Source organism: Rattus norvegicus, chromosome 3 (genome assembly GCF_021556685.1).
Source record: "Rattus norvegicus strain SHRSP/BbbUtx chromosome 3, alternate assembly SHRSP_T2T, whole genome shotgun sequence".
Classification (NCBI taxonomy): domain Eukaryota; kingdom Metazoa; phylum Chordata; class Mammalia; order Rodentia; family Muridae; genus Rattus; species Rattus norvegicus.
In genome coordinates this window covers 31,890,317-31,916,168 of record NC_141536.1, presented here as the reverse complement: position 1 = coordinate 31,916,168, position 25,852 = coordinate 31,890,317, and the positions used below count along the sequence as shown (strand labels likewise).

General features: G+C 38.1%; 1 protein-coding gene and 2 pseudogenes across 1 annotated transcript in view; 1 reads left to right on the top strand and 2 right to left on the bottom strand.

The window, feature by feature from the left end:
* The window catches only part of LOC147995459 (uncharacterized), a 272,034-nt gene that overhangs the window by 18,520 nt on the left and 227,662 nt on the right, over window positions 1-25,852 (top strand). The window lies entirely within an intron of this gene.
* On the bottom strand, window positions 7,364-9,209 carry LOC147995460 (R3H domain-containing protein 2-like; annotated as a pseudogene).
* LOC148006467 (R3H domain-containing protein 2 pseudogene) lies at window positions 9,239-20,496 on the bottom strand (annotated as a pseudogene).

The window sequence follows — 25,852 nt, the reverse complement described above, 5'->3', positions numbered from 1 at the left end:
TATACGTTTAGATTCCCACCAGTAGTGAAGAAGTATTCTCCTTTTTGCACATCTTTTCTACATGAACTGTCATTTGTTTTATTGATCCTGGCCTTTCTGACTGGAGTAAGATGAAATCTCAAGCTAGTTTTGATTTGCGTTTTACTGATGGCTAAGGATGTTGTACTTTTCTTTAAATGTTTTTCAGCCATCTGTGTTCCATCATTTGAGAACTCCGATTGGATCTACCACATTTTAAATTGGGTTATTTGTTTTCTTAATGTCCAGCTTTTTGTCCTTTATATATTTAGATAACAACCCTCTACTGGATCTGTAATTTCTAAAGCCCTTTCCCATTCTGTAGCTGCCACTTTGTTCAAACGATAGTGTGCTTTGTTGTAAAGAATCTTTTCAGCTTCATGAATTCCCATTTATTAACTGTTCGGCTTAGCGCCTGTGTTGTTTGTATCCTGCTGAGAAAGCCTTTTCTGTGCCAATGAGTTCAAGCCTTTTTTCCCTCTCTCTTCTATCAGATTCCAAGTACACTCTCTCAGGTTGTGTTCCTTGATCCATTTGTGGTTGAGTTTTGTAAAATGTGACTACATGGATCTATTTGTATTCTTCTACACATAGCCATCTAGTTTGACCAACACCATTCGTTGAAGTTGCTCCAGTGTGTATTGTTGAGGACTTTGTCAAAAATTAGCTGTCTGTTTATATGGGGACTTGTGTCTATGTCTTCAATTTCATTGATCAACATGTCTCTCTTTATGCCAATATCATGCTGCTTTTATTACTATGACTCTGTAGTACAGCTTGAAATATGGGAGGTTGATGTCCCCGTTAGTTTTATTATTCAGGATAGTTTTAGCTATCCTGTCATTTTTCTTTTTCTTTTGCATTCTTATTGGATATTTTATGTGTTTACATTTCAAATGTTATCCCCTTTCCTGGTTTCCCCTTTTCCATATCCCCTCTCCCTGTTTCTATGAGGATGTTCCCCCTCCTACTTACCCACTTCTACCTCACATTCCCCTAAACTAGGGAAATGAGCCTTCACAGGACCAAGGGCCTCTCCTCCTGTGATGCCAGACAATGCCATTCTCTGCTACATATGTGGCTGGAGCCATGGCTGTATTCTTTGGTTGTTGGTTCAGTCCCTGGGAGCTCGGGGGTTCTGGTTGGTTGATATTGTTGTTCTTTATATGGGTTTGCAAACTTCTTCATCTTCTTATCTTGCCATTTTTCACCCTTGGTGTATGTGTGGGTCTGTATCCATGTGTGTCCATATGAAGCTGAAGATTTTTTCAGTTTGTATGAAGAATTATTATGTAATTTTGGTAGAGATTTCTGTAGATTGCTTTTGTTAGTATAGACATTTTTTACAATATTAATCTTACTGATCCATGAGTATGGGGAATCTTATTATCTTCTGTCTTTTTCAGGGTTCTAATCTTTCATCTGCTTGATTGGAATTATATCAAGAGGTTTTTGTTTGTTTGTTTGTTTGTTTGTTTGTTTGAGGCTATCATGAAAGGCATTATTGTTTCCCTGTTTTCTTTATCAGTCTGTCATTTGTATATAGGAAGGATATTGATTTTTGTGGTAATTTTATATCCTGCTACTCTGTGAAAAATGTTTGCCAGTTGTAGAAGTTTCCTAGTGAATTTATAAGAGTCTTTTACCTATAAAATTATGTCATCTGTAAATAGAAATACTCTGATGTCTTCTTTCTCCACTGGTGTCCTCTTGATCCCCTTCAGTTTTCTTACTGCTCTATTTAAGATTTCAAGTGCTATGAGTAGTTAAATAGGTGTGAGGAGTATGGGTATCCTTGACTTATTGCTGATGTTAGCAGAATTAACACTTAATTTAGCAGATGTTAGCACTTAATTTAGGTTTATGTTAGCTGTGGGGTTGCAATAAGTTGCCTTAATTTTGTTGAGATGTGTCCCTTATATACCAAGTCTTTTCAAGACCCGTAGCATGAGAGGATGTTGTATTTTGTAGAGGTATTCTTTGTACCTAATGAAACGATCATGTGGCTTTTGTCTTTCAGTCTGTTGTATGTGGTGGATTAGTGAGTTATATGTGTTGAATCATCCCAGCATCTCTGAAATGAAGGTAACTTGATCATGGCAGATAGTCTTTTAGATGTATTCTTGGATGAATGATACTATGTCAGCTTTATTGTATTTGTTGAGACTTGCTTTTTGTCCTAGAATGTGGCAAATTTTGGAGAAAGTTTCACAGCTGTTAAGAAAGCATATTCTTTAGTGTTTTTGTTGGAGTGTTCTGTAGATTCATGCAATGTTCATTTGATTTTGAAGCCATTTAACTGCAGCATTTAATTTTAGTTTTTGTTTATGTAACCTATCTATTGTTGAGAGTATAGTATGGGTTACCCAATATCACTGTCAAAAGTTAATATGTGATTTTAGCTGTAGTGGTATTCCTGTCAGAAATATGTGTGTCCTTGTCTTTCGTGCATACATATTTAGAATTACAATATCCTCTTAGTAGATACTTCCTTTAGTGAGTATGTAATCTCCTTACTTGTCTCTTCTCATTAGTTTTGTTTTATAGTCTCTTTTGTCAAATACTAACATGGGCATAACTACTTGCTTCTTGAATTTATTTGTTTAGAACATCTTTTCAAATCCTTTTACCTTGAGGTGGTGTCTACCATTGATGGGTAATGTGTGTTTCTTGCATGAAGCAGAAGGATGGATCCCTTTTTTATTTATTTATTTATTTATTTTTTATTTTTCTTTTGGATCCCTTTTTTATAACCTAATCTGTTAATCTGTGTTTCTTTAATGGGGGAATTAAGATCATTTACATTAAATGTCATTAATGAACAGTGTGCATTGATTCTTGTTATTTTGTTATTATAGAATCAGGTCCTCCACTTTTGATTTACTGTTCTGGGATTATTTATTCCTTGTGTCTTTTTAGATGTGACTAACTTCTTTATACTAAAGTTTTCCTTCTATTGCCTTCTGTAGTGCTGGAATGGCAGATAGAATTTGCTTAAATTTGTTTTTATTGTGGAATGTTTTACTTTCTCCATCAATTTTGATTGATTGATTTGATGGATGTAGTCATCCGCACTCACATTAGTGGTCTATCAGAGTTTGTAGAACATCTGTCCAAGCCCTTCTGGCTTTCAGAAACTCCACTGATAAACTAGGTGCTGTTTTAATGGGCCTGAATTTATATATGACTTGGTCTTTCCCCCTTGCAGCTTTTAATATCTTTCTTTATTCTGTACACTTAGTTTTGTGATTATTATGTGGGATATTTGTTTTTCTGGTTCTGTTTCTTTTATGTTCTGTGCACTTCTTTTATCTTGATAGACACCTCTTTTAGATTGGGAAAAATTTTCTTTTACGATTTTGTTAAAACTTTTTTTTCTGTGCCTTTCATTTGAATTTCTTTGCATTCCTTGATCCTTGTAATTCATAATTGTAGGCTTTTCATAGTATCCAAGATTTTCTAAATATTTTGTGCTTGGATTTTTTTGTTTTGTTTTGGATTTAACATTTTCTTTGACTGTGAATTATCCATTTTTTCTTACTTGTCTTTTGAGACACGAAAATCTTCCATATCTTGTGATCTATTGGTAAGACTTTTGTTTGACATTGAAAGTTCTTCATTTCCAGTTTTCTTTCAGTTTTTGATTTTCTTTGATGTTTCTATTTCTTGTTTTAAACCAATTCTTAATATTTCAACATTCTTAATATTTCAACCCTTTAATACAGTTTGTCATGTTGTGGTGATTCCTAACTGTAAAATGGTTTTCATTGCTACTTTTGCTACTGTAATTTTGCTACTGTTACAAACCATAATATAAATACCTGACATACAGGATATGTGATTTTTGACCCCTGTGAAAGGGTTGTTTGGATCCCAAAGGGGTCATAACCCACAGATTGAGTACTACTGTCTTATTATAATCTCATTATAATAGGGAGGAGACTATTTTAAATCAGTTTTCTTATTTCCTTTGACTACCTTTTAATGATCTTCATTAAGGCATTTTTAATACCTTCTTTAAGTCCTTGAATATATTAATAATTACTATTTTGAGGTTCCTGTTTTATGTGCCAGCTAAATTGTATTTCTAGTGCCTATTGCAGTACAGTTACTGGATTCTGCTGGCTGTTCATGTTGGTGGTTTTGTGTTTAGTTATACACATCTGAAGTTACCATGTTTGAGAGGTCTATTTGTGCAGATATCTTGTTTTGTCTTCTTAGGTGTGTCTTCCATTCTTTAGTTGCTGTTACCTCTTTGGATCCTAAAAAATAAACAAAAATATGGGGGCTGTGACAGACGAGCAAAGATGTAGAACATAGTAGTCAGTAAGATCCATGGTCAGCACCAAGATACACAGTTCTCAGGGAATGGGGGTAGGGTAGAAAGAGAGACTCTGGCTGTCAGGCTGCAATAGGATGAAGAATACGTCTGAGAAGAAGGAATGAAAGCTACACTAGACTATTTTGAGTAGATCTCTTAAAGGTACAGTTTTGTTCAGACTTGAATATTGCATATATTCCATTCGAAAGGGACACAGCTCTGTGGCCTATTTTCTTAAATTTATTGTGATGAGTATTTTCTTAGCAATTAACCTTTTACTACTATTATAAAACCTTAAAATAAATAAAATATATAATCAAAGTGAAACAATAAATTCAATAGAATGTAAATTGACAGCATTATTTTAATATGCAAGAAAATGATGGTTTACGAAACTCAATGGGTCACTTAGAGTGGAGAAATAATGATAACCCTCATGCTACTGTTGTAGAGTACAATGTGCATTTCAGAGCAGTAGGTAAACATTTTCTCTTGAAAGGTCTTGAAAGAGTAATTTTCAATGACATGATTTTTTTTTATATTTACAACCAAACCATCCATTCAACCAACCAATCAACCAACCAACCAACCAACCAACCAACCAAAGAACCACACAAACCAAAACCAATCAAAACAGCAAACAGATTGAAGTTTATTGTAAACATACCCAGCACACATCAAGATGTACAGTTAAACAATGCGTGCTGTGCTGGTGGTGATGTGATACGTGGTATAGTCGTCTCCCTATTATCATGTTTTTTGGTGTTGGTGTGTCTATATTATATAGGCCATCAGTTTGACATTTTGTTCTTTGGGTTCATGATAATTAATAAGATTCAATTTGGCCTCACATGACCGACCATCTGGCATGCAAGGCCTGATTTTTAAATCATGAACATATAGTGATTAGGAGGCAATACTACTAATTTTCCAAATAGTTCCGAATATATCTATGTCAATTTCTAGATCATTGCTAAGTACAAACACAGAATTCAATTTTTTCTTTAAATAATTTCATAATTCTGAAACTATACCTCTTAACTAGAATTGGACATATACTACTTTAAGAGCAAACATATCTAAGCATATTCTAGTCTTTACTCCTTGACTAGTCTGTTGCCAAAATCTACTGAGTGGTTCTTGTAACTCTCATAGACATTATCACATTTTTATGACACACAACCAGTCAAAAATCACACAGGCTGCTTTTGTGCTATGTATGAGATGTCTACTGTGTGCTAGTCATGTGACAAATGATGAATAGGCCAGAGGAAGAAGAATAAAAATATACTACAAAGGATGTTGATTCCACCACGAATCTCTCTGAATTGAATTGTGGAAGTTTTGATAGTTTTGATTTTAAAGTTGATTAAAATTTAACTTTGTCCTACATGAAATTAATTTAAGAACTTATACTTTTTCTTTACATGGGTATGGCACCCTTGATTTCAGTAACAGTAGATTAGAGATTTCTTTCTGAAAGAATTTGAAAAGTCATTTTTTTCTGAGTGATGTGTTTTTTATATTTAAAAACAGAATGAAGCTCCACACAAGTAACTCATGCGCAAAGAAAAGATTAAATAAAATTTACAGTGCATCCATGTGGGGTGGCGGGCAGTAAAAGGTACCCTGATTCCTGGTCAATATAGGTTGAATCCCCCCTGGTCAATATAGGGTGAATCCCTGGGAGACCCTAAAAGGATGGCAGGTGCATTCTCAGCCTCCCAGAATATCAGGGCCTCAAGTAACTGCGCCCCCAAAGACCCCTGTAGAGAGGTTTGAGACAGACCAGTCATGTAGGGCAATGCCTCAAGCCCCTCCTCTCCAGATAAGGATGTGACCATAGGTTACTTAGGCACAAGATAGATCAGTCACATAGGACAACTCCCCAAATTCCTCCTCCACAGGTGAGGACATGACCACAGGTCACATAGGCTCAAGACAGATCAGTCATAGAAACAGGACCACGCCCCTGAATATGAAGATGAAGTCTTCCTAAGCTCTCAGGCCAAACCAATAGGAAGTACCAGCTGTCAGACCGTGACCCATCCAAAAACTGTATTTAAGGGTCGTGTTCAGGATTAAAAGTGTGCAGGAATCATTCCATCGCTCGAGATCGTCCATCCTAAGAGCTGTAACACTGCTGCTTGGGGAAGAGATCTGCTCTCCCGGAAACTGACCCCAGAAGCTCCCCTGTACACCTCCCTGGCTAGTCAGTCACCTGTTGGCTCAGCCCAGCCCGAGCAACTCAAGTGGCAGTGGCACAAAGGAGAAGGACCAGCAACTGGAGGCGGTGAAAGCTGTTCCCCCTCCCTGCCTGGGTTCGCTCTTCCCCTCACCGAACCCACACAGCCAGCCTGGCAAGACATAGCATGAAGAGACCCACGGAGTCATAGCCCTATACATCCATATCGATGTGTCTCTCGTACTGTGTCATAAACTGTAAGGAGAATATACAAGTGTTCTGGGGATGGAGAGGGGGAAGTGTAGAGAGACAAAATGGAGAAAATGAGAGAATAGAGAAATCAATGAATTTTTTGAAAAATTCTGTCTAAATAAATACTTTCATTTGAGGTCAAAAGAGGAAAGGGAGATTGGGATGTTAGGGAAATGGGGAAGGAGGAGAATATGAGGGAAATTAATTTAATAGTTGGAGAAGAGGTTGGAGAAAGATGACAGAGGAGACGGGAAGAGCAGGGAACCATAAAGGCCCAAGCAGGGAAAAGGCCACCCAAGGAGTAGAACGGAGTCCAGAACCAGTGCAAGCCTGTTTGCTTCTCTCTTCAGCTATAATGTGGTAGGCTCCAGCCTGGCAGCCGTCTCCTTATTTCCTACCTCTGGCCCAGTCTTTCTGCTTTGGCTCCCTCTACTCAGTCCTCATGTTTCCTCTATATCACTTTCTTCCCCTCCACATTTGTTAGGAGCTGCTTTACTCCAAAATCCCTAGGTCATAGTTCTTTTTGGCCACTTAAAAATTGAAATGACTTGCAGAGTTTTTGATGAAATGCAAGAAGTTATGGGCAACTAGGGGAACGGGGAGTATAGCCACAGTGGAATACAAGGAATGGTGGTCCTAGGCATCTGGAACTGGCTGAAGAGTTTGGACACTTTCCTATGGGTGATGCCTGCATGGAGCTCTGAAATCTCTAGCATTAAATCTGCTTTTCTTGGTCAGTGGCAGTAGATTTGAATGTTTGCTGCTTGCCCCAGTTTCCATGCTTCAATCCAATCAGTCCCTGGTGTATCATGTAAGTTAACTTGTCAAAGAGCAAGGGTAGACAAATGGAAAGATTATACTATAATGGCTGACCAGCACCCTTTGGCTAGGGAAATTGTGTTTAGACAGGTAGGGGACTGAGTTCAGTACAGATATAACGCAGACTGCTAACAAGAGAGTTCTAGAGAACAGATAGGAGATGTGTCATGGATGCTGTTAATTTGTGTGTTGCTCCTGGGAGTTATTACCAGTGTTTTGCTGGGTTCCTGGTTTCTGATCCAGCTGGTCCACACTGTAATATTTATGGTGATTCTATCAGACTATGGTTGCATTCTGGATATCCAGGTGACACTTTTCTTACTGTTCTGCTGTACCAGGAGGATTCTGCTGTGGTACAGAGATAAATTTCTGCTGGGAGGCCTTCTTGCAGCTACTGGCTAGCAGGGACTAGCATGGGTTGCTGGAAAGGCAACTGGGCAAATTCTTGCAAGTCACTTCCTATTAGGACTTGGAAAGAATACAGTGAAATGTTTTGAACAACTAGACCTTGCATAGGCTCTCCCATGATGCTCTCCTAGTTGCTGAGTAGGTCCTTGTTCTGAAGCCAATGCACGCCCCCCCCCCCCAAGCATGTTTTGGTAAGCATCTACTGCTGTTTAGCTGGGCTGTAAACCATGCTACTGGGATGGATGAGGCAGTTCTTGAACATGCTGACAGCAATAGGCCAATGGGTAAGAGAGGGGTCAAAATCGATGGTTGGGGTTAGGATACCGTTCAGGGGAAAGTAAGAAACCTGGCTCTGTTGAGGGGGCTAATGTAGCCTTGGAGTGGCAGGACTTACTGATTAAGTAGTGTATGTTGATTATGTAGTGTATGCTGACTAAGTAGTGTATGATTAAGTAAGTAGTGTTGTTTTTGTTGCTGCTGCTGCTTCTGGGCATTATGAAGGAGAAGATCCTAGATATGTAAAGATGGAGATTACATTGAAGCTGCTTGTAGCGGGTGCTGCTGCTATTAAGGTACTGTTCCCAAATTGGTTCTTGATCTGTCAGTAAAGGAAGCCATGGGCCAATTGCTGGAAGAAAGATACAGGCAGGAATTTCAGGTCCCTGGAGTTTGGAGACGCAAGGGAGGAGAGAGGAGTTTGCCATGCTTTGGAGAGAGAAGAACTCAGATCTCAAAATGGAGTGGCCTTTGTGGTGGAGTGGCTTTTGTGGTGGTCACGGGCATTTAGCAACTGAAGTTTAGGACAAGTAGGGGAGAGAGATAAGAATTGATAAGGGCATGCTTTTCCAGGTGGGAGGTAGTAGCACCCAGCAATTTTGCCAGAAGGCAAGTTGAAATTGAACAACTATGTGTCTGTGTCCTTTATCTTTGGATTCAGGGGAACCTGGGAGGGTCTGGTAGCACGGTCATCTCCCAGAGCTAAAGGCAGGTAGAACTAAAACTACATGCTACAGTTGCTGGCTTTTGTGACAGGGAGTCAAATGTTTTGCACAGCCACCTGAATCTTTGGTGTTTTAAGGCAGTGGCTCCAGGGATCTATGTTACTCTGGTGGCTGCATGAAGTGTGGCTCAGTACTTTGACAGTTTCCTCTAATGTCATTTAAATGTCTGTTCTATCTAGTTTGCGTCTCATCTTACTGGCATCATCTTTCTTGAAAATGAATTTGTTGAAATGCTCATCTTTCATATGTTCTGAAAATCTGTTCATAGATTCTTATGTTGCTGGCTTCTTTGATGCTGACGATGTTCCTAGTTTGACCCAGATGATTGTGGTCCATTTCAAATTCAGTAGCTATAGGTTTAACAGCATTGCTGTCATCCATATATTTCAGAATCTCCTGTTCTAATTTTAGCAGCATCATTTGGTCCCTTGAGTCCATTTCGATGTATTTAAAGAAATCCGCATGAGTCTATTCCAATGGAGTTTTCATATCCTTGGTTGGAAACTCTGGATAGCATCTTTCTTGGGACTTTTTCTTTGCTTTCATCCTTCCATTCCTTTTCAGAGATGCCTTTTGTGGGCTTTTGTTCCTCTTAGTCAGAAGGAGAGCTGAAATTCAATTAAATTTTATACTGAGTGTCTAGTGGCCCTTCAGCAAATAATGGTGGAGGACTCCTCACACACTGCCAGAATGACCCGACTTGAGCTTGAAATTAGACTTTGCTCTTTTCCTGGTGTGTCCTTGGTTTAATGCCCACTTATGTGTCTCTTGATGCAAACCAGCATCTTCATCCTCTTTCTCAACTTCTTCCTCACTTAAAGTCTTTGATATAAACTTGCTTTCAATTATAGACTCTTCTACCAGTTTCTTTTTCTGATTCTTTTGCTATTTTCAGGGTCTCCTGAATAGTGTTTGTTAGACATATTCTTCAGCAGAGCACAATAGCTCCTATGGATTCCTGAGTAGCACTTTTGGCAAAATACCAAGGTTAACATGTAGAAGGGAATAAGTTTTCTATATATCAGTAATGAACCTACCAAGATATAAATTAGGAAAGAAATTACATTACTAATAGCTCCACAAAAATACTTAAGAATAAGCTTAAACAATGGGATGAAGAACCTCTACAATAAAAACTTTAAGACACTGGAGAAAGAAATAGAACAATACTCTAGAAAATTGAAAGACTTTTTATACCTATGGATTGACACAATGAATATTGTTAAAAAACTTTAATTCTCAAAGTAATCTACAAGTTCATCTCTTCAATTATATTCTTCAAACAATGAGGAAATAATTGTAAAAGTTCCATGGAAGCAAAACACAACACAACACAACAAAACAAAACAACACCCTGAACTTTCAAATATCCAAAGTAATTATAAACAGAAAAGACAATGCTAAGAGCATGAAAATACTCAACCTTAAGCTGTACTACAGAGGCATAGTAACTAAACAACATGACACTGAAAAGAAGACATAGATAAGTGGAATATGAATATATATATATATATCTCACAGCCACCTTATTTTATGATTAAGATACCCCAAAATAGACATTGGAGAAAAGAGAGTCTCATTAACAAATGGAGTTCTAAAACTGCATGTTCTTATTTCTCACCCTGCACAAAAGTCAACTCCAAATAGATGATGGATCTTAATGTAAGACCCAAAGAGGAAAAACACCTCGAGATATAGATCTAGACAAGGGTATTCTGAAAAGAATTCTATCTAATTGGAAAATAATGTCAACACTTGTTAAATAGGACAGCATGAGATTTAAAAAGCTTCTACACAATAAATGAAACACTGGAAGAGACTGTCTATAGAACGGGGAAAATTCTTTGCTAGCTATACATTAAACTGATGATTCCTACCTAGAATTTATAAAAATCTCAAAACAACATGACAAGAAATCAAATAATCAATTCGGTAAATGGGCTAATGAAACAGTTACCAAAAGTTGAAATGCAAATTACTAACAAAAATATGAACAAAATTCAGTGGCATTTGCCATCAGACAAATTAATATTTAAAGTACAGAGATATTCCATCACACCCAAAGCAGAATGGCAGTCATTAGCAAAACAAATAATAACAGATTTTGGCAAGAATGAGAAGGAAGGGAACAATTATATAATGCTAGTGGGAACAGAAAAAGTCAGTCTTTAATGCAATTAGTTTGGTAGTCCCCAAAACAATAAATGTACCATCTGACATATCTATACTAGTTCTAGGAGTTATTGGAAAAACTCCAAGTCAACATATTATAGAGTAACTTGTATATCAGTGTGTATGCAACACTACTCACAAATTATGGAATAAAACTATGTATCCATTAGCAGAGAAATGGATAAGAAATGTGAGATCTATATGAACTTGTTTTTCAATAATGAAAATGAAGCTATGTCTCCAGGAAATGAGTGCAACTGGAGATAATCATACTGAGTGAATTAGTTAATTTTAGAATGGCAAATGTCTCAATTATTAAAACAATTCATTGTTCCTTGATTTAATACCATAAAGAAAATTATGTATGTATTTGTGTATGTATGAAATATGTATGTATATACATGTGAATGTATGTATGATATACAAGTAGAAGTAAAATTGTCTAATGGAACTAATGGGATGGAGAGAAAGAGGAGGAGAAGAAGCAGGAGAATAAAGAGGCAGGAGGGAAGAATAAATATACTTCTACTACAATATACACTTTGATGAAAATATCCTTATTTAACTCAAGTCCTATGTACAATTAGTATACACCAATAAAAAAGGAAAACTTATTTGTATGAGTGTAACAGCTTGACATGGTTGAGCTATCTTGATTCATAACCGCCATAACTGTTCCACAGTTATTCTAGTCAGGTGTGTCTGTAAGAATTTTCAGTAAGCTATAAATAGACAAAACCATTAGAGTAGCATGTTGAGCTTTGCAGTCAGACCCTGATGCCAGCAACATGCCCGGATTTTTGATATTACTTTAGGATAAGGCATGTATGTCCCACTTCAACGAAGTTACATTTGCCCTGGCCAACATAAATGCTCTTCTTTCTGAACCAAGTTGAGATGGTCCAATTGATCCTGCCTTGGCTGTTCAGGCCTGCATGTCTGTCAGTTAAGTCCCTGTGAAATGTGCTGTGTGAAATGCTGGGCATGCTGGCTGTCACTCTTTAGTCTCACAGCTTAAACTCCTGCTACAGTACAATTAGGCTGTTTCAGAATATGTCTCCTTCAGTCAGTCCTAAGTTTGAAAGTTTGAATTCTTATGTGTCTTTTGGATTTGATGCACTGTTTTTTTTTTCTTTTGGACTATAGTATGCAATGTAAGAGCACATATAAATATGCATGCATTTATGCTTTTTATTAGCTATATATTATTAAAATTATGAATAGAATGACCAATAGTTTGATTACTGGTTCCTAAAAGAATGGCTAAATTAGCAACACCTGAAATGTGTTTTTTTTGTTTTTTGTTTTTTTGTTTTTTAATTAACTTGAGTATTTCTTATATACATTTCGAGTGTTATTCCCTTTCCCGGTTTCCGGGCAAACATCCCCCTCCCCCCTCCCCTTCCTTATGGATGTTCCCCTCCCCACCCTCCCTCCATTGCCGCCCTCCCCCCAACAGTCTAGTTCACTGGGGGTTCAGTCTTAGCAGGACCCAGGGCTTCCCCTTCCACTGGTGCTCTTACTAGGATATTCATTGCTACCTATGAGGTCAGAGTCCAGGTCAGTCCATGTATAGTCTTTAGGTAGTGGCTTAGTACCTGGAAGCTCTGGTTGCTTGGCATTGTTGTACATATGGGGACGAGCCCCTTCAAGCTCTTCCAGTTCTTTCTCTGATTCCTTCAATGGGGGTCCTATTCTCAGTTCAGTGGTTTGCTGCTGGCATTCGCCTCTGTATTTGCTGTATTCTGGCTGTGTCTCTCAGGAGCGATCTACATCCGGCTCCTGTCAGTCTGCACTTCTTTGCTTCATCCATCTTGTCTAATTGGGTGGCTGTATATGTATGGGCCACATGTGGGGCAGGCTCTGAATGGGTGTTCCTTCAGTATCTGTTTTAATCTTTGCCTCTCTCTTCCCTGCCAAGGGTATTCTTGTTCCCCTTTTAAAGAAGGAGTGAAGCATTCACATTTTGATCAACCGTCTTGAGTTTCATTTGTTCTAGGCATCTAGGGTAATTCAAGCATTTGGACTAATAGCCACTTATCAATGAGTGCATACCATGAATGTCTTTCTGTGATTGGGTTAGCTCACTCAGGATGATATTTTCCAGTTCCAACCATTTGCCCACGAATTTCATAAAGTCATTGTTCTTGATAGCTGAGTAATATTCCATTGTGTAGATGTACCACATTTTCTGTATCCATTCCTCTGTTGAAGGGCATCTGGGTTCTTTCCAGCTTCTGGCTATTATAAATAAGGCTGCGATGAACATAGTGGAGCACGTGTCTTTTTTATATGTTGAGGCATCTTTTGGGTATATGCCCAAGAGAGGTATAGCTGGATCCTCAGGCAGTTCAATGTCCAATTTTCTGAGGAACCTCCAGACTGATTTCCAGAATAGTTGTACCAGTCTGCAACCCCACCAACAATGGAGGAATGTTCCTCTTTCTCCACATCCTGGCCAGCATCTGCTGTCACCTGAGTTTTTGATCTTAGCCATTCTCACTGGTGTGAGGTGAAATCTCAGGGTTGTTTTGATTTGCATTTCCCTTATGACTAAAGATGTTGAATATTTCTTTAGGTGTTTCTCAGCCATTCAGCATTCCTCAGCTGTGAATTCTTTGTTTAGCTCTGAACCCCATATTTTAATAGGGTTATTTGTCTCCCTGAGGTCTAACTTCTTGAGTTCTTTGTATATTTTGGATATAAGGCCTCTATCCGTTGTAGGATTGGTAAAGATCTTTTCCCAATCTGTTGGTTGCCGTTTTGTCCTAACCACAGTGTCCTTTGCCTTACAGAAGCTTTGCAGTTTTATGTGATCCCATTTGTCGATTCTTGATCTTAGAGCATAAGCCATTGGTGTTTTGTTCAGGAAATTTTTTCCAGTGCCCATGTGTTCCAGATGCTTCCCTAGTTTTTCTTCTATTAGTTTGAGTGTGTCTGGTTTGATGTGGAGGTCCTTGATCCACTTGGACTTAAGCTTTGTACAGGGTGATAAGCATGGATCGATCTGCATTCTTCTACATGTTGACCTCCAGTTGAACCAGCACCATTTGCTGAAAATGCTATCTTTTTTCCATTGGATGGTTTTGGCTCCTTTGTCAAAAATCAAGTGACCATAGGTGTGTGGGTTCATTCTGGGTCTTCAATTCTATTCCATTGGTCTATCTGTCTGTCTCTGTACCAATACCATGCAGTTTTTATCACTATTGCTCTGTAATACTGCTTGAGTTCAGGGATAGTGATTCCCCCTGAAGTCCTTTTATTTTTGAGGATAGTTTTAGCTATCCTGGGTTTTTTGTTATTCCAGATGAATTTGCAAATTGTTCTGTCTAACTCTTTGAAGAATTGGATTGGTATTTTGATGGGAATTGCATTGAATCTGTAGATCGCTTTTGGTAAAATGGCCATTTTTACTATATTAATCCTGCCAATCCATGAGCATGGGAGATCTTTCCATCTTCTGAGGTCTTCTTCAATTTCTTTCCTCAGTGTCTTGAAGTTCTTATTGTACAGATCTTTTACTTGCTTGGTTAAAGTCACACCGAGGTACTTTATATTATTTGGGTCTATTATGAAGGGTGTCGTTTCCCTAATTTCTTTCTCGGCTGGTTTCTCTTTTGTGTAGAGGAAGGCTACTGATTTATTTGAGTTAATTTTATACCCAGCCACTTTGCTGAAGTTGTTTATCAGCTTTAGTAGTTCTCTGGTGGAACTTTTGGGATCACTTAAATATATTATCATATCATCTGCAAATAGTGATATTTTGAGTTCTTCTTTTCTGATCTGTATCCCCTTGACCTCCTTTTGTTGTCTGATTGCTCTGGCTAGAACTTCAAGAACTATATTGAATAAGTAGGGAGAGAGTGGGCAGCCTTGTCTAGTCCCTGATTTTAGTGGGATTGCTTCAAGTTTCTCTCCATTTAGTTTAATGTTAGCAACTGGTTTGCTGTATATGGCTTTTACTATGTTTAGGTATGGGCCTTGAATTCCTATTCTTTCCAGGACTTTTATCATGAAGAGGTGTTGAATTTTGTCAAATGCTTTCTCAGCATCTAATAAAATGATCATGTGGTTTTGTTCTTTCAGTTTGTGTATATAATGGATCACGTTGATGGTTTTCCGTATATTAAACCATCCCTGCATGCCTGGGATGAAGCCTACTTGATCATGGTGGATGATTGTTTTGATGTGCTCTTGGATTCGGTTTGCCAGAATTTTATTGAGTATTTTTGTATCGATATTCATAAGGGAAATTGGTCTGAAGTTCTCTTTCTTTGTTGTGTCTTTGTGTGGTTTAGGTATAAGAGTAATTGTGGCTTCATGGAAGGAATTCGGTAGTGCTCCATCTGTTTCAATTTTGTGGAATAGTTTGGATAATATTGGTATGAGGTCTTCTATGAAGGTTTGATAGAATTCTGCACTAAACCCGTCTGGACCTGGGCTCTTTTTGGTTGGGAGACCTTTAATGACTGCTTCTATTTCCTTAGGAGTTATGGGGTTGTTTAACTGGTTTATATGTTCCTGATTTAACTTCGATACCTGGTATCTGTCTAGGAAATTGTCCATTTCCTGAAGATTTTCAACTTTTGTTGAATATAGGTTTTTATAGTAAGATCTGATGATTTTTTGAATTTCCTCTGAATCTGTAGTTATGTCTCCCTTTTCATTTCTGATTTTGTTAATTTGGACACACTCTCTGTGTCCTCTCGTTAGTCTGGCTAAGGGTTTATCTATCTTGTTGATTTTCTCAAAGAACCAACTTTTGGTTCTGTTGATTCTTTCTATGGTCCTTTTTGTTTCTACTTGGTTGATTTCAGCTCTGAGTTTGATTATTTCCTGCCTTCTACTCCTCCTGGGTGTATTTGCTTCTTTTTGTTCTAGAGCTTTTAGGTGTGCTGTCAAGCTGCTGACATATGCTCTTTCCTGTTTCTTTCTGCAGGCACTCAGCGCTATGAGTTTTCCTCTTAGCACAGCTTTCATTGTGTCCCATAGGTTTGGGTATGTTGTACCTTCATTTTCATTAAATTCTAAAAAGTTTTTAATTTCTTTCTTTATTTCTTCCTTGACCAGGTTATCATTGAGTAGAGCATTGTTCAATTTTCACGTATATGTGGGCATTCTTCCCTTATTGTTATTGAAGACCTGCTTTAGGCCGTGGTGGTCTGATAGCACGCATGGGATTATTTCTATCTTTCTGTACCTGTTCAGGCCCGTTTTTTGACCAATTATATGGTCAATTTTGGAGAAAGTACCATGAGGAGCTGAGAAGAAGGTATATCCTTTTGCTTTAGGATAGAATGTTCTATAAATATCTGTTAAGTCCATTTGGCTCATGACTTCTCTTAGTCTGTCTACGTCTCTGTGTAATTTCTGTTTCCATGATCTGTCCATTGATGAGAGTGGGGTGTTGAAATCTCCTACTATTATTGTGTGAGGTGCAATGTGTGTTTTGAGCTTTAGTAAGGTTTCTTTTACGTATGTAGGTGCCCTTTTATTTGGGGCATAGATATTTAGGATTGAGAGTTCATCTTGGTGGATTTTTCCTTTGATGAATATGAAGTGTCCTTCCTTATCTTTTTTGATGACTTTTAGTTGAAAATTGATTTTATTTGATATTAGAATGGCTACTCCAGCTTGCTTCTTCGGACCATTTGCTTCGAAAGTTGATTTCCAGCCTTTCACTCTGAGGTAGTGTCTGTCTTTGTCTCTGAGGTGTGTTTCCTGTAGGCAGCAGAATGCAGGGTCCTCGTTGCGTATCCAGTTTGTTAATCTATGTCTTTTTATTGGGGAGTTGAGGCCATTGATGTTGAGAGATATTAAGGAATAGTGATTATTGCTTCCTGTTATATTCATATTTGGATGTGAGGTTATGTTTGTGTGCTTTTCTTCTCTTTGTTTTGTTGCCAAGACGATTGATTAGTTTCTTGCTTCTTCTAGGGTATAGCTTGCCTCCTTATGTTGGGCTTTACCATTTATTATCCTTTGTAGTGCTGGATTTGTAGAAAGATATTGTGTAAATTTGGTTTTGTCATGAAATATCTTGGTTTCTCCATCTATATTAATTGAGAGTTTTGCTGGATACAGTAACCTGGGCTGGCATTTGTGTTCTCTTAGGGTCTGTATGACATCAGTCCAGGATCTTCTGGCCTTCGTAGTTTCTGGCGAGAAGTCTGGTGTGATTCTGATAGGTCTCCCTTTATATGTTACTTGACCTTTTTCCCTTACTGCTTTTAATATTCTTTCTTTATTTTGTGCGTTTGGTGTTTTGACAATTATGTGACGGGAGGTGTTTCTTTTCTGGTCCAATCTATTTGGAGTTCTGTAGGCTTCTTGTATGCCTATGGGTATCTCTTTTTTTATGTTATGGAAGTTTTCTTCTATGATTTTGTTGAAGATATTTACTGGTCCTTTGAGCTGGGAGTCTTCACTCTCTTCTATACCTATTATTCTTAGGTTTGATCTTCTGATTGAGTCCTGGATTTCCTGTATGTTTTGGACCAGTAGCTTTTTCCGCTTTACATTATCTTTGACAGTTGAGTCAATGATTTCTATGGAATCTCCTGCTCCTGAGATTCTCTCTTCCATCTCTTGTATTCTGTTGGTGAAGCTTGTATCTACAGCTCCTTGTGTCTTCTTTTGGTTTTCTATATCCAGGGTTGTTTCCATGTCTTCTTTCTTGATTGCTTCTATTTCCATTTTTAATTCTTCAACTGTTTGATTGTGTTTTCCTGGAATTCTTTCAGGGATTTTTGTGACTCCTCTCTATGGGCTTCTACTTGTTTATTTATGATTTCCTGGAATTCTTTCAGGGATTTTTGTGACTCCTCTCTATGGGCTTCTACTTGTTTATTTATGATTTCCTGGAATTCTTTCAGGGATCTTTGCGATTCCTCTCTGTAGGCTTCTACTTGTTCTCTAAGGGAGTTCTTCACGTCTTTCTTGAAGTCCTCCAGCATCATGATCAAATATGATTTTGAAACTAGATCTTGCTTTTCTGGTGTGTTTGGATATTCCATGTTTGTTTTGATGGGAGAATTGGGCTCCGATGGTGCCATGTAGTCTTGGTTTCTGTTGCTTGGGTTCCTGTGCTTGCCTCTCGCCGTCAGATTATCTCTAGTGTTACTTTGTTCTGCTATTTCTGACAGTGGCTAGACTGTGCTATAAGCCTGTGTGTCAAGAGTGCTGTAGACCTGTTTTCCTGTTTTCTTTCAGCCAGTTATGGGGACAGAGTGTTCTGCTTTTGGGCGTGTAGTTTTTCCTCTCTACAGGTCTTCAGCTGTTCCTGTGGGCCTGTGTCTTGAGTTCACCAGGCAGGTCACTTGCAGCAGAAAATTTGGTCTTACCTGTGGTCCCGAGGCTCAAGCTTGCTCATGGGCTGTTTTCCTCTGGCGTCAGAGATGTGTGCAGAATGCCGTCTCTTCTGGTTTCCCAGGCGTGTCTGCCTCTCTGAAGGTTCAGCTCTCCCTCCCATGGGATTTCGGTGCAGAGAACTGTTTATCTGGTAGCTCCCTTCAGGTTATGGCAGTTTCTCAGGCGCAGCGGTCCTGCTGCTCCTGGGCCCTCCTCTACGGGAACCCAGAGGCCGTATACAGTTTCCTCTTGGGCCAGGAATGTGGGCAGGGGTGGGCAATGTTGGTGGTCTCTTCCGCTCTGCAGCCTCAGGAGTGCCCACCTGACCAGGCGGTGAGGTCTCTCTCCCACGGGGTTTGGTAGCAGAGAGCTGCTGCGGGCCAGGATCCGCGGGTGTGGGACTCCAGGTAAACACAGGAAGTGCCCGGTCCTAGAGGAATTTTGCCTCTGTGTGTCCTGAGTTCACCAGGCAGGTCTCTTGCAGCAGAAAAGTTGGTCTTACCTGTGGTCCCAAGGCTCAAGTTCGCTCGCGGGGTGCTGCCCACGAGCTCTCTGCGGCGGCAGCAACCAGGAAGATCTGCGCCGCCGTTTCCGGGACCTTTAGTGCATCAGGGTTCCAGATGGCGTTTGTTGTTTTCCTCTGGAATCAGTAATGTGTGCAGAGTGCAGTCTCTTCTTTTTTCCCAGGTGTGTCTGCCTCTCTGAAGGTTTAGCTCTCCCTCCCACGGGATTTGGGTGCAGAGAACTCTTGTTTTCTTATTGTAAAGCTGTAGACATTTTTTATTGTAGACTAAATTTTTATTTCTCGAAATTGAAACCTAATTACATCATTTTCTCACTTCCCCTTTCTCCTCTCAATGGTTTCAGTCTCTCTCACCTTCCTATCTTTCAAATTATGACCTGTTTTCCTTTAAATGTTGTTGTCCTGCAAGCTTCCCGGGGAGGGAAGTAGCCAGTAGCTCTGCCCAGCTATAGTACCTATGGCCTGCCTAACATGGTACCATCCGGAAAGGTGCCATCGTGGCACACAAAACATAGAGGCAACCAACAGCTGTTTAATTAAACTTAAGGCTTTCTCAATACAAAAAAAACTATAGAGATATTTAATGCATAATTTATTTGAAAGAAGTATTTCATACCCTGAGAAATAATAGGATTCTCCAAAGGGGTAAGTTATGATGAAGGTAAATACATTTAGTTAAATATACGCCATCTTAATATGGCTCCCACTCCATCTCTCTGAAGTCGACAAAGGATTTGGTCATTGTCGTCAAATTAGAACCATAAAGTTGAACAAGACCCCAATTTGACTAACATAATTGTTAAGGCAAGAAACAATGACAACTACAGTCCATCTTTTAAAGCTCCCGTATGTAAATGACACAAGTTAATACTTCATACTTAGGGTTTATAAAAGATTGTATTTTATTTCCTAAAGAGAGAGTTAAACACACTCTACTTTTTTGAACGAAGAGAATTTCAGCTCGACAAGAATACATGTGAATAGTCCAATGTGCTTATGACTAAAATTATAATCCACGTGAAAGAATTAACTAAAGGACGAGCGATTCATCTGACAGAAAACACACAATCAAATAAACAAACATCCTTAGAAAAGAGTACTTAAGCCACATACAAATTGTCTTATGTATGCAGATAAGCATAGAGCAACCAAGCTTATAGTTACTGAAGGGAGAAGGAAAGAAAGAAAAGGGGAGAAAAGTAGACCAAAGGTCAGAGAGCCAAAAAAACAAATCAAGATAAAATGGAGGTCTGAGAAACCATCTAAAATGCGGTATAGAGTGAAAAATAGATGGAAGACAGACAATAAACATGGGAGAGATAAGGGAGGTGAAAACTCTCATAAGAACTGCGTGAAACTGTCCAGAAGTACAATGGGAATTGGAGGTTGTCTGGATGGAGGGAGGAGTAGCATTACCAATGATAGTCTCTTACACTGACGTCAGCATGCCGTGCAGCTGGACATGTCAGCCTCCCAAACCTTCTAGTCTTGGCCAGCAAGGAAGAGGCTTTGACAGGTTCATGTTGTGAAATTGTAAACTCTAAAATATTATGGCTTCAAGACAGTAAATACATACTTTCACAACAATACCACATTTAAATTAAAAAATGTTATGCTATAAAATATCAGCTTATAATAGCATATATAGGCATATATACATATATATTTATGCACATATGTATATATATAAATATATAAATGGCAAATATATTGAGTCTCAACTTTTATATATATATACATCTATATAATTTTATACATAAATATTATATATTTATATATATTGAAAAATATTTAATCCCAATCTGGGGATTCTATCTGACCTTTGACCATTTAGTTCCCAGATAAAACACACACACAACCTTTATATTTATAATTAGCCTTAAACAGTACAAGAGCTGGGCAGATATCTATGCTATTATGTTTATTCCTCGTGAATAATTCCATTATATAATTTGCCATGTTTTGCCTGGGCTACTTTTAGCTCCAATTACCCAAGCCACACGACTGACTACGAGGCTGGAAACACCAAGACCCACCCATCTCCATTATGTTCAGCTATAGGCTATAGACATTTTTACTCAGCAATCAAAATTAACTTGGGGGCAAAGTCATATAGTGTCCCTTAGATCTACATGCAGACTCTTGTGTCTGGAGCAGCCAGGTCTTGGGGTCCTATTCTTAGCATAATAATACATAACAAATGACCAAACCTCAACATGTATATGTATGTGTATATGTATATAATAAATACATACATATATAGGTATATAAGATTAAGTCTTTTAGAATATAAAAAATTTGCTTTTAAGATGATTTAATGCCATATTCATAGCATTTTTTCAGGAAAGATAATGGTTGTAGTATTTTTATGGAGAGCAACATCAGGGATCTTAAGGTTATGCCATGTCTACAAATCAGAACACTGCTGGTTAAGAGGAAAATTGAGGGAGACAAAGGAGCCTGTTTTTGGTTCACGTTTTGAAACAGGATTTGTACAAAGAAAATATTTGGTTTTGTGTGTTCAAATCATGCCATATTGAAATGAGACATTATTAAACAGAAATTATTTGTCAGTTCCAAACAGTTGCCTCAGAGTAACACTAGGTTTGCACTTAGCCTTTTTCCAGCACTCATATTTGAATACAGATATTCTTCTAAGAAGGCAATATGTTTCTCTAAACAGGATGCAGACACTTATTTTTCTAAAATGGTTTTGGCTAAAAGGATGCTTGTTTCCAGGCTTGCTCACACTCGCAGAGACTTCCTAGGTTGTAGGACAAGACTAGGAAAGTGCTTTGGATTGTTTTGTGAACAATCAAATCTAAGCCAAGACAAAAATTCAGTTGCCTGGAGGGTCTTTGCCATAAACGACACAATTATTAACAAAGAAAATGAAAAGGAATTGATTTTTAAGCTAGTAAAAAAAGATTACTAAAGACTTTCAGGCATGAGAGTGCACAAATTTATTTTTCACACATCAGCTTTAAAGAATTATAAAATTTTAGTAATGTGTTTAAAAGGATCCTCAACGTCACTCTGCATGCTGTCCCTCACTCTGAGAGGTGATCGTTCCTCATTTCTCTTGGTCTGGGTTGCACTGTGAGGAGCTTGTCTTAGAACGAGGACCCTTCTTGGATGATAATAAGATGCTGGTCTTCAGACTGAGTTTGATATCAAAGTTACCACCTGCCAAGTGCTGACAAGAATGCCACACCATGGGAGTGAGCTATCACTATAGTGTTTAAAAATTGATATGACACCCTGGAGGAAATTTGCATTTAGTGCATAAAGATGGCAATGGCTATATCCTCACTGGCTAACCAAAGGGTTCTCAATCTACCAGACTCACTATATCGCCCACAGGCTTACACTTAGCACAGACAGATTTGTATATACAGAATAATATCTAATTCAGGCTAAGTGGTCATGATTTGTACTAACTTCTTAAAGGAACATATCTAATACAGAGGGAACTAATTAACCCAAATGTAGGTGAGTCTCAGTGCAATCTTAAAAATAGCATACAAAGTTAATTTAGCAATGAATTTTGAAGCATGTAAATGCACAAGTGCATATGCGCATGCATACATGCACATATGTGTATATGGAAAAATATTAGAGACAAGAAAGAAATAAGTATTAGATGAACATATATAATAGGTGCATGGCACATATTAATTTGATGGTTTTAATAAACATATATATGAAAGAGTAATAAGACAACCATGGGAAAACATGCAAATCTCAAGACAATAAAATATATTTTACATTGCAAGTTGAGAGGAAGGGAATAGCTTCTAAATAAAACTGTGCCTGTTGCTATTTTAATCTTTTTCTTCACCCATCATTTTTGTGCAAGATCTTTTCACCCAGTATCTGAGACTATGCTAAACTAATTAATGCTATAAGAATTGTGTTCAGAATAGTTTTTTTTTTCTATAAAATAAATGCTGACAGGATCCTGATATAGATGTCTCCTGAGAGGCTCAGGTAGAGCCTTACCGATTCAGATGCAGATGCTTGCAGCCAACCATAGGACTGAGAATGGGGTCCCCAATGGAGGAGTTAGAGAAAGGACTGAAGGAGCTGAAGGGGCTTGCAACTCCACAGGAAGAACAACAATATCAACCAACTAGAAACCTTAGGACTCCCAGGGAGTAAACCATCAATCAAAGAATACACATGGAGGGACCCATGGCCCCAGCCACATATGTAGCAGAGGATGGCCTTGTCTGGCATCAGTGGGAAGAAAGGCCCTTGGTCCTGTGAAGGTTTGATGCCCCAGCATAGGGGAATGATAGGGTGGTGGTTTGGGAGTGGGTGTATGTATGTGTGTGGGAGCACCCTTCTGGAGGCAGGGGGAGGGGTGTGGGATGTGCTGCTTTTGGTGGGGAAACTAGAAGGGGGATAACATTTGGATCATAAATAAACAAAATAACCAATAAAAATATAAAAAATACTTGATTGAAAAGAAAACATGGAAGATATTTCATGAAAACGTAGGTGATTTTTTAGAGTGAATTTAGAGCAGCTTTGGGGGAATTATACCTGTAGAACATTAGAGACAGCAATTTGCATGATGCTCACAGAGGGAGCAAGAACAAGTAAGGGGAGATTCAGGGAGTTCACAGTACTTGTTGACTACAGGATCAACTTAAACTAGGATTTTTTTCCTCAGTGTCTTTCAGTGAGGAAATGAAAATATTCTTGGGAGTTCAGCCAAATGAGGTGTTTTTCATCTAGCCAGTAATAGCCTCTCCATATGCCAGCTTGTCTTTACTAGTAGGAGGATATATTTTGACATGTGTATGAGACCCTTTTGCAGAACCTAGGGTAGAAACCCAGCCACTTCAATTTTCAGGTCTTGAAACTTGGCTTTTGCTTATGACAATAGTAGATTTCTATCTCAAATCCTGATGCTGCTCGAGGCATTGTCATTCACTGGAGGAAATTCTTAATTGAGTGACTTCTTTCAGGATTACAATTCCTGTCCTGTCCTGTCCTGATCTCCTTAGGGATTGATTATAGAGTTATCTTCCTTAAGACTGAACTTCATGATTTCCCTTAGTTGACCCTTGCAAGGCATGGCAATCTATAATGTTGCCCCAAACTCTTAAGACACTTGTGATCACCATTGTGCATTTTAAAGCAAGTTCTTTCCTTATTAGCTCCACAATTTTCTTAGCTCTAACAGTTAGATTTCTACAGAACACATGGACCAGACTTTGACTATCTTCCAAGCTCTAATTTCCAAATAACTAAGTCTTTATTATATCAACTAAGCTTGGGTTATTATTTCAATATCCCCTCCCTGACTCTCTCTGCAAGGAGATGGTCTTGTTTACCTGAATGTGCATAGATTTTTGTCAGAGCCTGTTATTCCACCTGAATTTCTAGTAAAGAAATTCTAAAAAATCTCAGAGCTAAGGGACAGCTTTTGTGAAGTTTGAGAAACTGGGTGGTTATGTACAATTAGCCATCAGTTTAAACATGAAAGTCTGCCATTTTGTGCTGAGGTTCTGTGTTGGTTTGTTGTTGAAAAGTAGACATGGTTTGAAGCCTCTGGATTGTGATGTTTGATTTCCTTTGTTTCAGACTCCAAGGCTAAATTATTTATTTATGATATTCAAGATATGAAATTAACAGAGGATAATTCATGATAAATTCTATGTTCTTTCAATATAAATGATTGACCTAGAAAAGGCAAAGGGTGACTTTTTAGGATATAACTTAGTCCACTTGTATATTTCCTAAAAAAGAATAGATTTTCGAGTATTATGATTTATATCCTGTTTTGGTAGATGAAATACGATATCCATTGAGGATAGTACTACCCATTAATGCAAAGTCTTTCCATGCCTTTGAACTTAACATTTTCATGGCTTTCCAAGTAGATATTCTATTTTATGGAATATAATTCCTTTTATCTTGTATTCTTAAGTGTGTTATAGTAATTCTTCCTTGGCATAAAATATTAATTATCCACCAATACTTAATTGATTATAGAAACATAGTTTATAATAAGGAAAAAATTAAGTGATCATGTTATCAAGTAATTCAGAAGTTTTATAGCTTCACATGTACAATTCATACTAATTATGCAGTTCCTTAATAGAAAACCAAATCTCCAGTTCCTATCATGTCTCCATGCATTCCAGAACTATAATTCCTTGCCTAATATTTATTTTACCTGTACCCCCAGAGCAGTTTTTGAAAGCTCAGAGATGCATTTATTATACATTTTAATATTATCTTGTCCTATAAGTTTTAATATTTAAAGACTTTCTGATTTATATTTCATTTCTAAGTAGTGAAATTTAAAGTATGGATACCAGAATTACCCATGCCATCTCTCTCTCTCTCTCTCTCTCTCTCTCTCTCTCTCTCTCTCTCACTCTGTGTGTGTGTGTGTCTGTATGTTTCTGTCTCTATATGTCTTTCCTCTTCTCTTCTCTTCTCTTCTCTTCTCTTCTCTTCTCTTCTCTTCTCTTCTCTTCTCTTCTCTTCTCTTCTCTTCTCTTCACTTTTGATGCTAGGGTATGACCTTGAACCCACAATGTATCTAGACTGAACTATATGTTCCCAGTAATCCTTCTATTTCATTCTCCTGATTATTGGAACCTCAAATTAGGTGGTGCATCAGTTATTAATTCATTCACCTGTAAACAGTAGCCTATCATCCATGGTTTAAAATGATTAGGGTTTATATATATAGTAAGATACTTAATAAGCAGTGGCTTTGGTTTACTGGCTTGATGGTGGAAAGGCCTGGATCATTTGACTTTTTCCTTATACTTGACATG